The following is a 15,176-nucleotide window of genomic DNA, read 5'->3' as shown; positions in this document are numbered from 1 at the left end:
GCCAAACCGTTGAGTCTCAGGTGGCAGCAATGCAGACAGGATTAAGTGAGGCCTATACGTACAGACAGTCACTCGGGTAATGAGATTATAGGCTTATGCCCTATGAAAAAACATGTTAATTTAAGCAACATAACCCACAAACCAGTCTCTAAATCTGCAAGACTGTCTTATTGGGAAGACATCCAGTTGCAAGGCATTTGACATTCTTCTTGCCTGTAAATTAAGCATCTTTGATGATGTCACAGACCTAGTTTAACTTTTGTTTTCAAATGAAAACAAACTTTAAATGAAAATAAACTTTAAAGGTAGCTGCACTAGTTTATAGTCTACCACTGAGCATTGTGATTTTCCTTGAATCGCTATTTTTCTCCTTAAGATTACCCTCGTCATTAAAGGGACTGCATTAAGTCCATTTTTAATTTATCCGGTTCGTTTGCATAAACACAACAAGAGCAGCAAATGATCACATATGATCATTAAGTTTGCTTTGCTGGAACTTACACAAGGAACCTTTAGGGTGACCTTCAGTCTGCCCTTCAGGACACAGAAGCTGAGCCACATACGTGCCATTCAGCCTTTCCTGTACACACCTGTCTTTTCCAAGTCCTTCTGGTTTTCCATTGTGCCTTAAAGTTTCTTCTAGCCATCTTTTAGGAAAGCAACCTTCGTTACTTCTCTGGAAAGATTGCCATGAACCGCACAACCAACCAATGTACCAGGCCTTTTTTTCTCATGGGCTTTTATTACCTTCGAAAGTCAATCCCAGTTCCTCAGGGCTTTTTGGTAACAACCAGAGCCCAGGCGTGCTTCCTTTAGGCATGGCATTCCAGTCAAAGTCTTGGTTAACAGAACCTCTATTAACAACTGGTCTTATTAGTTTTATGCAAAGCACCTTATATTATTACTCATTTCTTCAGAATGCTAAATTCTGGAGGGGTCAGGAAGGGAGAAAAATATACTGTGTGAAGGGAAATCCTTGTCGTAATACTGTATTCACTAAAATTGCATTTCCATATTTTACATTGTCTTTTGTTCACTCTTCTACATGTGAAGTTTTGTTTGTTTGAGTGGGAGGATTCGCTGGCTCATTTATTTATTTTGCTTTTTTTTCCCCACTAAATTATTTTTTGTTTTTTTTCTGTTACAGTTGTCTCATCCTTTTTCCCCATTGCTTTCCCTGCACCCTGTCCCCCCCCACCCCGTCTCCCACAGTCAATCCCTATCCTATTGTCCATGTCCGTGGGTCATTTATACATGTTCTTTGATTAGATCCTTACTCTTTTTACCCCCCTTCTCTCCCTCTCCCCTCCTTCCTTGTCACTGTTAGTCTCTCCTTGTTTACATGCCTCTGGTTCAGTTTTTCTTGTTTGTGTTGTTCATTAGTTTCTTGTATTAGGTGATATCACATGGTATCTGTCTTTCCTTGCCTGGCTTATTTCGCTAAGCATAATTCTCGCTAGCTTCATCCATGTTGTCGCAAATGGTAGGAGTTCTTTCTTTCTGCTACATAGTACTCCATTGTGTAAATGTATCACAGTTTTTTGATCCACTCATCTACAGATGGGCACTTAGGTTGTTTCCAGCACTTGGCTATTGTAAATAGTTCTGCTATGAACATAGGGGTGCATAAATTCTTCTGTCATTATTGATAGGTACTTATTCATTGTCATTTTTCCCCTTTGTACTTGTGTTCCTCTCTGTGTCTGTTTCTTCATCTTTTTTTTCTTTTATTAATTACGCTGTTACAGTTGTCCCAAATTCTTTTCCCCCTGCCCCCCTCCACCCTCAGACCCTCCCTTCCTTCTGTTGTTCCCCCTCTTAGTCCATGCCCAGTGGTTGTGCATATAGTTCTTCTCAACATCTTCCTATCTACTCCACTCCCTCCTACTATGCTTCTTAATTCCTGCATCATTTTCCTCCCTTTCCCCCCTTCCACCTCCCTGCTGACCTCCCCCCAATATGTTCCCTGTACCTATAATTCTTTTCCCCCTCTCATTGCCTACTTAGTTTGCCTTTGTTTCGATTCCCTAGCTTCTGCTGTTGGTTGTTGTGATACACTTTTCATTTTAATGTTCATAGTTTTGATCCTCCTTCTTCTAAACAAGTCCCTTTAACATCTCATATAACAGTGGTTTGGATCTAACTCCTTCAGTTTTACTTTGTCCTGGAAACACTTTCTCTGCCCTTCTATTCTGAATGACAGCTTTGCTGGATAGAGTAATCGTGGATGTAGGTTTTTGCTTTTCATTACTTTGAATATTTCTTGCCAGTCCCTTCTTGCCTGTAAAGTCTCCTTTGAGAAATCTGCTGATAGTCTAATTGGGACTCCCTTTGTACATAATTGTCTCTCTTCCTGCTTTTAAGATTCTTTAATTTTTGACATTTTGATGATAATGTGTCCTGGTGTGGTCTTCCCTGGGTCCAGCCTATCCGGAACTCTGTGCTTCCTGGAGCTGTAAGTTCCATTTCCTTCCCCAAGTTAGGGAAGTTATGCTTCATTATTTTTTCACATAATTTTTCAATTTCTAGTTCTTCTTCTTCACCCTCTGGCAATCCTATAATTCGAATGTTCGTTCTCTTATAGCTGTCTCAGAGGTTTCTGAGCCTCTCCTCATATTCCTCACTTTTTGTTTCCTCTTTCTGCACTGGTTGACTGTTCCCTCCCTATGTTCCGATTTGTTGATTTGATCCATGGCTTTCCCTTCCTCACCACATGTCTTGTATGTATTTTTGTTCATTTCAGCAGGACTAGCCTTCATTCCTTCCCTGCCTTGATTCAGCCCTGCTGTTAGGTCTGTAAGCTGCCTAATGACTATAGCTCTGAACTGAGCCTCAGAAAGACTTGCTCTTTGTTCATCGGTTAAGACCTTTTTTTGATTTTTCATTTGTGTCATTGGTATTTCAATCATTAATTCTGCCATTCTGACCGTTTTGTTTATCTTTCCTTCTTGGGTGGGGCGCTGTCACACCTATGCTATATTGGGCGGAGCCCCGTGTACTTGTCACAACCTGGCAACCTTTCTCACCACCCTGTGGCACTTTGCGTGGGGGCGGGGGTCCAAGATGGATTCCTGCTGTTACTCTTCGCTCAGGAACCGGGAGCCTCTTCCTCCGTCTGCACGCCCTCTGGGACTCACAGTTCGAGACCGTGGAGTCTGCCTTCCCCAGTGTTGGAATCGCGAACTGACGGGTCTGGTCTGCAGCCAGGGCTGGCTCCCAGGTGCTTCTCTCCTCCCCCCAAATATGGGTGTCTGCTTACACGGTACCACTGTTCGCTGCTGCAGCTGCTGCCTCCAGCAAAGTTCTATCTTTCTCAGCTGCAATTTCGCCCTTCCTACTTGTCCAGACGAGCACCACTTGTTTATGACTTCATACATTGGACTTTCATGTAGCTTTATTTTCTGGAACTTATTATTTTTGGTTTTGACGTAGTTGTAGTCCTTCTTAGTTGTGGAGGGAGACAGAGTGTGTCGGTCTATGCCACCATCTTGGCCAGAAGTCCCCTGTTTCTTCGTCTTTTTAAAGCAGACCCTTTAGCATCTCTTGCAATGCTGATTTGGTGGAGACGTATCTTTTTAGCCTTCTTTTGTCTGGGAAAATCCTTATTTCATCTTCCATTTTGAATGAGAGCCTTGCTGGGTAGACAGTCTTGGTCGTAGGCCTTTATTTTTCATTGCTTGGAATATTTTTTTGCCATTCCCTTCTGGCTTGTAGTGTTTCTGCTGAGAAATATGATGATAGCCTTATCGGAGTTCCCTTGTATGTTATTAACTGTTTCTCTCTTGCTGCCTTTAGGATTCTCTCTCTGTCTTTCAATGTTGCCATTTTAATTATGATATGTCTTGGAGTGGTCCTATTTGGGTTCATCTTCATTGGGACCCTCTGTACTTCCTGAACTTGTGTGACTTTTTCTCTCATCAAGTTAAGGAAGTTTTCTGTCATTACTTCTTCAAACAGGTTTTCTATCCATTGCTCCTCTTCTCCTTCTGGTAGTCCTATGATATGGATATTACGTTTTATGTTGTCCTGCAGCTTTCTTAAAACCTCTTCATTCTTTTCAGTGTTTTTTCATTTTGTTGCCCTGTCTGGGAACTTTTTCTGTTGTCCTCCAGCTTGCTGATCCGATATTCTGCTTCCTCTAGACTGGTTTTAATCCCTTCTACTGTGTTCTTCAGTTCAGAAATTGTATTCTTCATTTCCTCCTGGCTCTTATCATAGCTTCTGTGTCCTTTTTCATGCTTGTATAATCCTCAGTAAGCTCCTTGTAGTTTCCCTGGAGTTCTTTGTAGTTTTCTTTGAGCTCACTGAGCTCATCGAACTTCCCTATCATCTATGTTTTGAATCTCATGTCTGATAGTTTGCTTTCCTCTATTTCATTTAGCATTCTTTCTGGGGATTTCTCCTTTCCTTTTGATGGGGGTTGTTTCTCTGTCTTCTCATTTTTGTGACTCTTCTTGTTTGTTGCTGCTTCTTAGAATGATCTGCACTTCCTGGATCTGCCCCTGGTGGCGTCAGATCATGTACCAGTCTGGCCTAGGCAGCCTGTTGGAGACTACCAGAGATCTACTGCTGTTGTCTTGTCTCCTTTAGTTGTTAATCTATTCAATCTGTGATCAGCCATCAGGCTTAAACTCCGAGGGTGGGGCAGATTAATTCCTGTAGGCAGGCCTTTTGCTTCCCCTCAGGCTGATGCCACTTGGAGGGGAATGGTCTGCCTGCAGTATGGGGAATGAGTCAGCACTGGGACTTATTCGGTTGCTCCCTCAGTTCTCTGCTCAAAGCCACCCCCAAATTCTCCCCAAGCATCTCTAGTCCTATCTGCCCTCCCTCTGCTTGATCCCAGGGTAAGTGGGTGCCAAAATATTTTCATGCGCGATCTGTTTAAGAGCCCTTTGTCTCCAGCTGTTTCTTTCAGGCCAGCCAAAAAACCCTGCGGCTTTCTGCTTTTCACAGCTGGATGCTATTTTACTTTTTGCTCTGTTGCTGTAAGCTGGGAAGCCCAGCTGGGGGTTTAGACCCTGTTCTTCTCAGGGGGAACAGCTGCTGAGCTGTTTCTCAGTTCCTTCAGCTGCCACCCATGGGAGCCCAGTCAGTCCTTTTGTGTCTCCACACTTCCTACCAGTCACATTGTGATGAAGTGGCCTTCTCTGTCTCTCTGTGGTTATAAGACTGCTCTCCAGCTAGTGTTCAGTTGGTTATTCCAGATGATTTCTCCACAATTAAGTTGTAATTTCAGATTGGTCCTGGGAGGAGGTTAATGTAGCTTTCACTTACTCCTCTGCCATTTTAGATCTCCCCCAAGTTTTCTTCTTGACGGTCAATTTAAATTAGAGGGAATAGTGGTGGGCTCCCTTTCAATGCTGTGTAATTTTAGTTTATATTTCTGTGTCATTTTGCCATCAAAAAAGGCATATTCCTTTGGTATAATATTCTATATAATTGTTGGTTATGTGCTTATACTTAATTTTGTATGCGGTTTTCACAGATAAAACCAATCTGTAATTACATAAGTAATTCAGAACTGCTGGATTACTTTTTAAGTGAACCATTCTAAGAATTTTCAAAACATTTGCCTAACTTTCACTGTGAAAATATTATCTAATTTTTGTCTTAAAGAACAGTGTTTCTATTTTCTTCATAACTATTTTAAGGATCACGTGGGTGGTAATTCATGTGGTTTCCATAATAGTCATTCAGCATTCATTAGAACTATTACATTTCACTTGAAAGTTGTTTTATAAGGGAAAGTTAGATTTATTATATTTTCCCATATTTCTTTTCTTCCTTTTTACAACTCTTCTATTTGCTTTTCTTTCCCTTAAACTACCTGAAATATTGTGGCAAACCACATTTTGTAAAAGACAAAAGATTTATGCAACCTGAAGAAAAACCAGAGTATAACGTAAACCACATTTTGGATCAGAATTTGTTAGATGGCTTTCTCATTTACAGGCTAACTTAGCACTCTCTAAAATAAAAAAAACAGGAATAATATGTTATATGTACATTTAAAAAGGTATATGAAACCTCATTCTAAGTGTAAAGCATTCAAAGACATTCAAACATTATATATGAACTTTGTTTCCTATTGGAGAAATATTTAAGAATGCAAATAAGATCTTGGTTAAGCAACAAAAGGATTCTTTTAATGTGTCAACATATCATATGATATCAAGTTATTTTTATCAGGCTTTTTTCTGTTTATAAGTTTTTTGAAACTGAAAAATTAGAAGACCAGCTGGAAGGAGGAAGGTATGCTAACTAACAGATGAATAAGTGTGGCTGTAGCAGGACAGAAACAAGGAGTTAGATAATTGAAACCTACCAGAAATAACTGAGGAGAGAAGTTGACAGGAAAGTGCTTCACAGTTAGAGACATTATCTCTGCAAAAACTGTTAGTAATAGACCATCTAATCAATGTCTTCTCTCTTTGACTCCCATTTGTTCATATTCTTATCAAGATATATGTCATCTAATTTTTACACTTGATTTGGTAATAGTGTTATAAAATTAAACAGAGCCATTGTGTCCTTCTGGCTCCCTTTGTCTGCTAGGTGTTTCTGAAACTATTAACTCAGCCTGACTTATCCCAGTACTCATTATCGCTCCCTCATCTGTCCCAGTACTCTGCCTCAGACAGCCCTTTATAGCATTTACTACATGTATTACACCGGGGAACACAGTTTTCATTGAGTTAGATCTGACACTTGTTTCTGACTAACTTTTGGCATCTGAATCCAAAAATGACCCCAGTTTTTCTCTATCATGTCAACTTTTTAAGTTACAGGATACCCTCCCTTTGTCCCCCAAATCTTACAAAATGTACATACAAAGGAAAATAAAAAATCTTACCTGAATAGACTGTTTATTTAGAGTTATTCATATAAAGGCTATATATTGTTACTGTTAGTCAAATTGTGTACAAGTAGTAAAGTTCTGCTACCAAACATATGTAATAAGATACTTTATCTTTTCAAATGACAGGCTAGGAAATGCCAAAATGAGGTACTTGAAACAGTCTCCTTTAGTGGGCAAAGTTTTAACAAATTGCTTCATGAGACCCAGTTTTATGTGCAGAAGTGAGTATAGAATGTTCTTTCTGTCAACAAGTGGCTCATGTAGAATGTTTGGATCACCAGGTTTGAGGTCAGATCTTGGAGGCCAGTTTGACTCCACCCAGTGCTTCTCACGAGCTCTGCTGTCCCACATACACAGAAAACAGGGATACTTGGTGTATCCATGTCACTGTTCAAGAAGGAAGCAGACCATTTTAAGATCAACACAGATGATCCAATTGTGCTTGTGATATTCCAACAGATCATTGACTCTATGTCTTCATATTCTTCACAAAAACAAACTGAATGGGCATTTGGGACCACACCAAATAAATTGCCATTGTGGAGGAGGACACACTTCAAGTTCTGCTTTGAGCAATCGATGAACAGTTGCCATTCAGTTGCGTTATAGATTGGAATTCCCAATTCCTCCATTAAACCATGTATGTAATGGCAATACACAAAGCCAGCGTCACTTCGAAAGTACTGCAGAAATGTACTTTCTCTATCGAAAGTAAGATGCCTTCCCTCCTTTATCAAGTAAGTTTTTCTTGTGTAGTCTTTTTTTTTTTTCAATTAATTTGTTTATTTATTTATTTTTTGTAGAGAGAGGGGAAAGGAGAAAGAGGGGGAGAGAAACATCACTGTGTGGTTGCCTCTCGCTCGCGCCCCCAACTGGGGACCCGATGTGCAACCTAGTCATGTGTCCTGACTGGAAATCGAATCAGCGACACTTGGCTCACAGGCCGATGCTCAATCCACTAAGCCACAGCAGCCAGAACCCTCTGTGTAGTCTTGATGCTAGGAGTTCTGAGGCCTTTTTTGGATAGTTCCAAATCTCGTACCAAAACATTCAACCCCTGCTGATCAAGTCCCTTATGAACTGAGTCATCTTCAATTTCAAAATCTTCATTGTTTCTGTCACTTAGTTCTTCACCATACTCCTGTTTTTCAAAAGAGGGTAGCTCAATCAAAACTGGCACTGGGATTTCAACTGATGAGACACTGGGCATATAGCTGATGGTAGACTAGGATACTCTATTTTACATTTATTTTTCTTGTTACATCCTGGCGTTTTCACTATACAAAAGGAACAGTCACATGAATGATCTCTGGACTCTCGTCAAACCATAGGTATACCAAATGGCAATTTATCACATGTTCCCTTCATCCACATCCGTAAACTCTTGACACATTGATTGCACACCTTGTGAGGGGCCCAAGACTTATCTTGATCACCAAGTTTTACTTTAAAATGTGCAAAATAGGCTTGCCTGACAAATGTGCTGATGTTTGTCCTTTGACTTGGAATGGTGAAACTACCACAGATATAACAAAATGAATCAGGGTTGTTTAGGCACTTAAAATGAGAAATAGCAGAGGCAGACATGATCTGAAGGAAAGGAAATAAGGACATATGTAAATAAAAAAATAAATTCTGCTAACTCCTTGTATACAGACAAGAACTCAGACTACGGAATACAATTCACTATATAGAGCAGCACACAACCTCTCACCACACTGTCTCATAGGTAACTGAACAGCCTAGAAAAGTACGAACCTGTCGCTGGTCTCCAAGGTTGTCCCCCACCCCTCCCCACTTGAGGGAGGTTTGCTCTCAGCCAATAGGAGAGCACTAGTGCTTACCTCAATCCAGGCTCGATCCAGCCCAGAGTGGTCGCGTTAAGATAAGCTGTACAGAAAAAACTTGACATGGTAGAAAAAAAACTAACTGCAGTTTTGAAATCAGCATGCCTATTTAAGTCTAAAACAGCTGAAAAATAGAACTCAACAGGTATTATGTTAAAAATTGTTCACCTGTGTTATATATAACATTGCATAAAGCACATTGGTTCTTGTTACATATTCTCTCTGATAGATTAAGCTTTTTAAGAATGAGGACTGGGTTGTGTTCAACTTTGTAACTGCAGTGTCCACCATAGTATTTAGCCCACTGTACGTATACAATATACTCTTATATCATGAATTAATCAAAACCTGGTCTTAAAAGGAATACGCTTCTTGCATTTTGCTCTGTGGCAGTCACCTGTTTGTGGATGAGACTACCTGAGCTCAGTATAGGCCTATATACTGAGCCTGCACCCTGACCCCAACTTGACAAGAGTTAGGATACATAGTAACGTTTTCTTGAGAGATCAGGTAATTTCCACTATACTAAAAAGGACAGTGTTCAACTTCTTATAATTTTTTTTTAACATCTAGGATGAAACAGCTTTTGAATGAGCTGAATGCAGATCCCTTTGCTGGTCTTAGATCTTGTAGGTTGTTGATTCTTGAAATCTGAATGCTGAGGTCCTGTGGGTGGTACATGGACTACCTTCTCTTAAATCATGGGACACTGTCATGACCATGCCAGTGCTCCATCTTAGAAGCATGTGGCATCACGTATTTCTTTTTTTTTTCTTTTTTTTTTTTTTTTACAGATTTAATGTGTTTTATTGATTAAAATATTACATTTGTGCCACTTTCCCTTCCCTCTGCTCCCCTCCACCCGGTGGCCCCCTCCCTCCAGTTGTCCCCCCCTTTTAGATTATGTCCATTAGTTGTGCTTACAGTTCCTCCCAACCTCTCTCCGTCTATTCCATTCCCTCCTACCATGATCCCCAATTCCTATATCCTCTCCCTCCCTCTCCCCACTCCCCCTCCCTGTTGGCCTCCCCCCACTATGTTTCCCTTACCCACAGTTCCTTTTCCACTCTCGTTGCCTGTTTCGTTTGCCTTTGTTTCATCTCCCTAGCTTCTGTTTTTTAAACCAGTCCCTTTAACTTCTCATATAACAGTGGTTTGGATCTAATGAACTCTTTCAGTTTTATTTTGTCCTGGAAACACTTTCTCTGTCCTTCTATTCTGAATGACAATTTCGCTGGATAGAGTATTCGTGGTTGTAGGTTTTGGATTTTCATTACTTTGAATATTTCTTGCCAGTCCCTTCTTGTCTGTAGGGTTTCCCTTGAGAAGTCAGCTGATAGTCTAATTGGGACCCCTTTGTACATAATTCTTTTCTTCTCTCTTGCTGCTTTTAAGATTCTCTCTTTATCTTTAATTTTTGACATTTTGATTATAATGTGTCTTGGAGTGGTTCTCCCTGGGTCCAGTCTCTTGGGAACTCTCCTTGCTTCCTGGACCTGCAAGTCTATTCCCTTCCCCAAGTCTGGGAAGTTCTCCTTTATTATATTTTCACTCAATTTTTCAAGTTCTAGTTCATCTTCCTCATTCTCTGGCAAACCAATGATTCTTATGTTGGGCCTTTTATAGCTGTCCCAGAGGTTTCTGATCCTCTCATTGTTGCTTGCCATTTCCTCTCGCTGCATTGGTTGACTGCTTGTTCCTTCTCCATATTCCAGTTTGTTGAAATGGACTCTGGATTCCTCACCATCTGTCTCGTATGTGGTTTTGTTCCTTTCGTTATGAAAGTTTTTCGCTTCTTTCATATCTTTTTCCTGCTCTTTTGTGAATTCTGTAAGCCACCTGATAACAATGGCCCAGAACTGAGCCTCTGACAGGTTTCTTATCTGTTCATCTGTCAGGTTCTCTATCTGCTGTCTGGTGAGTTGTGTCACCGGGATCTCTATATTTGTCTGCCACATTTTGACAGATGCGTTTTGTTTTCCTGGGCCGGCTGTCGGGGGTAGGGGGCAGTGCCTGCGTACGCGTCACAAATCAGCGACCGCCGGCGCCTGCCCGTCCGCGACCTATTTCGCAGCCCTGTGGTGCTTTCTGTGGGGGCGGGGGTCCAAGATGGATTCACACAGTTATTCAGCTAGGAGACCGGGATCCGTCCTCCCGCCCCCCTGGGCCTCACTGTTCAAGGCGATGCTGCGGCTGCTCCCCAGCGCCGGAGTCGGGCACGCCAGGGGCTTGATCGGAGTCGCCTGCCTGTCCGCGACCTATTTCGCAGCCCTGTGGTGCTTTCTGTGGGGGCGGGGGTCCAAGATGGATTCACACAGTTATTCAGCTAGGAGACCGGGATCCGTCCTCCCGCCCCCCTGGGCCTCACTGTTCAAGGCGATGCTGCGGCTGCTCCCCAGCGCCGGAGTCGGGCACGCCAGGGGCTTGGAGTCGCGCACGCCAGGGGCTTGATTGCCTCCAGGATTTTTCGCCGCCCTGTCCCGCCGCTCAGCAAACAGCTTTGCCTTCTTTAACTCTTACCTGCCCAAATGGCACCGCTGGTTTATAACTTCATATGTTGGGCTTCCGTGTAGCTTTATTTTCTGGAATTTCTAGTTATCCTTTGTTTTGAAGTAGTTGTATTCCACTGTAGTTGTAGAGGGAGACCTAGCGTGTCCGTCTAAGCCTCCATCTTGGCCGGAAGTCTGGCATCACGTATTTCTGATAGCTGCTTGGAGTTTCTCCTCAGCATAAGGCTTCTTCCTATTGGTCCTAATGGTTCGTCAAGGTGGTGGAAAAGGGATGGGTAGTTCATACAATAGTTTTCCAAACTAACAAGCCAAAGGCAGAAATATTGAGATGCTCTTCTTAGTAGTTATGTTTTAATATTCTCTCTTCAAAAGAGTCTTATTTTGTTTTTTAACTGAAGTCTAAAGATTGAAGGGGCCTCAGAGAGACAGCAGAATAAGCTCTCTTATGAAAGCTGGGAGGAAAGCAAGGGATTAGAGGATTGCCTTATTTGGCCACCTAAGGATCACTTGATGTTCTAGGTCTGGGGCATTTGCAAACTGTATCTTGTGAGTAGGATCAAGCCCACCACCTGTTTTGTGTAAATAAAGTTTTATGGGAACACAGCCATGCTCGTTGCTTACTGCCTGTGGCCACTTCCCTGCTCAGCAGCAGAGTTGAGTAGTCCTGTTAGAGAGCAAATGGCCTGAGGTACAGGGTGGGACAAAAACAGGTGTACAGTTCCTATGGAAACTGATTAAATAATAGAAGCATAAACTCTGTTTCAAGTACTCACAATTGTAAACCTACTTTTGCCCCACCTTGTATTTACTATTTGGTTACTCCTGCTCTAGGGGAGGTAACTGAGTTAGTACTTATTGATTAGGACCCAGTTCCTCTAAAGTTAGCTGTTTAATAACTTAGAGAAGATTGATAAATTGTAAAAGGTTTCTGTTTGGTAGACAAGGCAACTCCAAGAATTTCGGTTTTCTCAACTTGCAGGGCGTTACTCAGTTTTGTGTTTGTCTCTGGTCTAACACAACACTTCCCTCCCCTCCCAACTGTGTATCAGTTTCTTGTCTTCTTTGAATCAACGTTGTCTTTCTGCTGATCCTCTTGTTAAAGAATTAAATCTCTGACACATGCTCACTATGTATTTGTATGAAAGTCCTTTGTAATTTATAGAAAATTATACAGTGATTGCTTGAAGCCTGGCTGTTTTTCCACATTTATGTTCCGTCTTAAGTTATCACTTAATTCTGCTCAGCCTCTGGTTACTCATCTGTTAAATAAAGACAGTTATACCCACATCTCAGCCAAACTACTCTCACCCATATAGTAATATCCACTGGACAAAGTTTCATAATTATTTAAATTAAAATATGTGTGTAAACACTTTTGTTAACTGCAAAGCACTACGTGATTGATGGTTGTTACTTCCTGACAAAATCTAGACCTTAGGTATTAAAGCATACACAGAATTCCTATTACATATGAATTGCAAACTGAGACTTGGTTCTTTAACTTTTACATTTAGAATAGTTATTTTTTAAAAAGCAAATGGATAAAGAGATTAATTTGAAGTCCAACTACCCACCTTATAAATGTACTCAAAATGGAAGTGCTTTATTATGTTAGAGAAATATTTCATTAATAACTACATACATCAAATCCTCAAGAAGTGGTTATGGACTGAAAATTTCTAGGCTATAATAATTACGAAAGGAAGCAAATACCAGAATACAGATGTGTATATGGTCTGGAAATAAGTCACTGACGTTTTATTGAGGGTGTGAGAAATGCTCACAATAAAACACTGGGACACAGCACTTCAGCAGCAAAGTGAGGCATTTATTCATGAGTCTGCAGAGTCGGGCATATAGCCAGCCAGGGGCATGCACACCGATAAAATGGAACTGGCTGTTTTTATCTGTTTTTCCATGCTGGCTACTCCGGAGTTATAATCTAATGTGATTAACTAAATTAACTGAGGGTGATAATTAACTCAGGGTGATCTGGTTATAGGTCTGTCTCCAGCTCTTTGAAATTTCCCTATCTTGTTTGCTGAGCTGTCTACTACATTTTCCCATTTCCCGGAGTTTGACGATGAATATCTGCCCCCCTTTGATCTCAGATATCCTTTGTCCTCAGAAGCATTTGTGTTGAGCTGTGGAATGCCCCCTTTCCTGACTTGTAAGTGTGCTGATACTGTTAACTCTGGCTCAGAGACCCCCAATTCAAGATTTAGTTACATTTGTCCTTTGCTGCTGATTATTTTCTAATGGTTTGAGAGTCACCACTTCCCTGCCCCTTACAAGGGGAAAAAGTAAGGGGTGATACTTCCAATAAAACTAAAAGAAAGGAGGTACCTGTTGCTGAAATGAAATATAAATTGTTTACTTTTAAGTGCAACATGAGTTCTTTCAAACCACACAGTTCTTTTTAATACTCCCAAACAAGCTGTTCTATGGAAACCTGCTGTGAAAGGGATAACTGCGCTACCAGCGATCTGCTTACTCTCCACCCACTAAGTTGAAGCATACATAAGAGTTGAAATATATTTCTTTAATCAAGCTCAAAAAAATATTTTACACATTTCTTGACAGCCCAATCTAATGTTTTTTGAAGTATGATCATTGGATAGATCTTGCAGGATAGATAAGCTATTCTTTGAGCAGAAGCTAAAACATTTTGGGGAAATTTTCAATAATCCCAGAAGGTTTCCATTTAATCTGTTATGGCAAGGTGTATACTCTGGCTATTCAGTTTTGAGCTGTGTGTTGTACAACAAAGTGCCAGTAAGATTTCCACATATACAATGATTTCAAGTGATGTGGCCTACCAAAGATCATATTTGAATTACAAAATCAGAAGTGACAACTCCTCTTTTTAAAAAGTCCTGTCTCATTCATTGAATATTCCAAATGCCTTCAGGAATATCTGGCACATGATAGGTGGTTAACCAATATTGGTTGAATTTGTTAAATGAAGCTCCTATGAAATGACCTCTTTCCTTTGTCCACTACTGTGCCCTGAAAGGCAGGAGCCCAGGAGAAGAAAATCTTGGGTTAGAGTTTTGGATTAAGTAGGTAAAATTATGTGAAACGAGTCTGCTAAACCAAACAAAGAGAGGCAGAAAGGTTCTGTAACAACAACAGCTTCTGAAATTAACGTCTTAGGTTATAACTCTTATTAGAATGATGAAGAGACAAACTTCCAAGTGCTTTTTAATTTTTATTACTTTTGCCAGACAGTTAAACTCTTAAGGAAGACAAAATGATTGTTTCCTTTAAGAACGCTACCAAAATTGACTAAGCGAAGTTTTGATGTACATAGCAGTGGAGTAGACATACCACTACCCACTTTTTTTCTACTAGTCTGTCCCAGTGTGCACTGCTAACTAAGCACACCTTTGTGGAATAGAGGGAGGCTTCCTTTATTGTAGAGGACAAAAAGAAGATGGCCTCAGGAAGCTGACTCCCATTTTTCTCTTCCTCCACGAGGGATTAAAATGTCTTACTGTTGCACCAGTTCCCAGCCAACCGGCTGGTTGCATTTGTGCAGTAATCATGCAGTCTTGGAGCTCTTTCATAGCCCCAGTGAAATCCCATCCTGTGAAGGACAGAGCCTCATCTTGATATGGTTAATGCGTACACCTCAGAATATCCATCATCCAACTCGGAATTCATGCCAAGTGGCAGGGTAACAACTTAACACAAGGCATTAGATTATGAAACCACCTGTTGGCACTTGTGTCTCCATTATTACACAACTTTTTTAATGCCACAAATCCAGTTTTGTGGACTGCCTACAGCTTTCCAACCCAAGAATTATTTGGAGGGAGAGCAAAGGAAAAACCAAACAGGAAATAAGTAAGCCAACAGTCATCACCAAATGCAACTGCACAGAGAAGTTGAAAATATTTTAAGTGTTTTCAAAAAGTTTGTAGATATCAAAGAGCCAGACCATCTGGGTGAAACATT

Source organism: Furipterus horrens, unplaced genomic scaffold (genome assembly GCF_987537825.1).
Source record: "Furipterus horrens unplaced genomic scaffold, mFurHor1.1.pri manual_scaffold_2, whole genome shotgun sequence".
NCBI lineage: Eukaryota > Metazoa > Chordata > Mammalia > Chiroptera > Furipteridae > Furipterus > Furipterus horrens.
Note: the sequence above shows the minus strand (reverse complement) of the source record.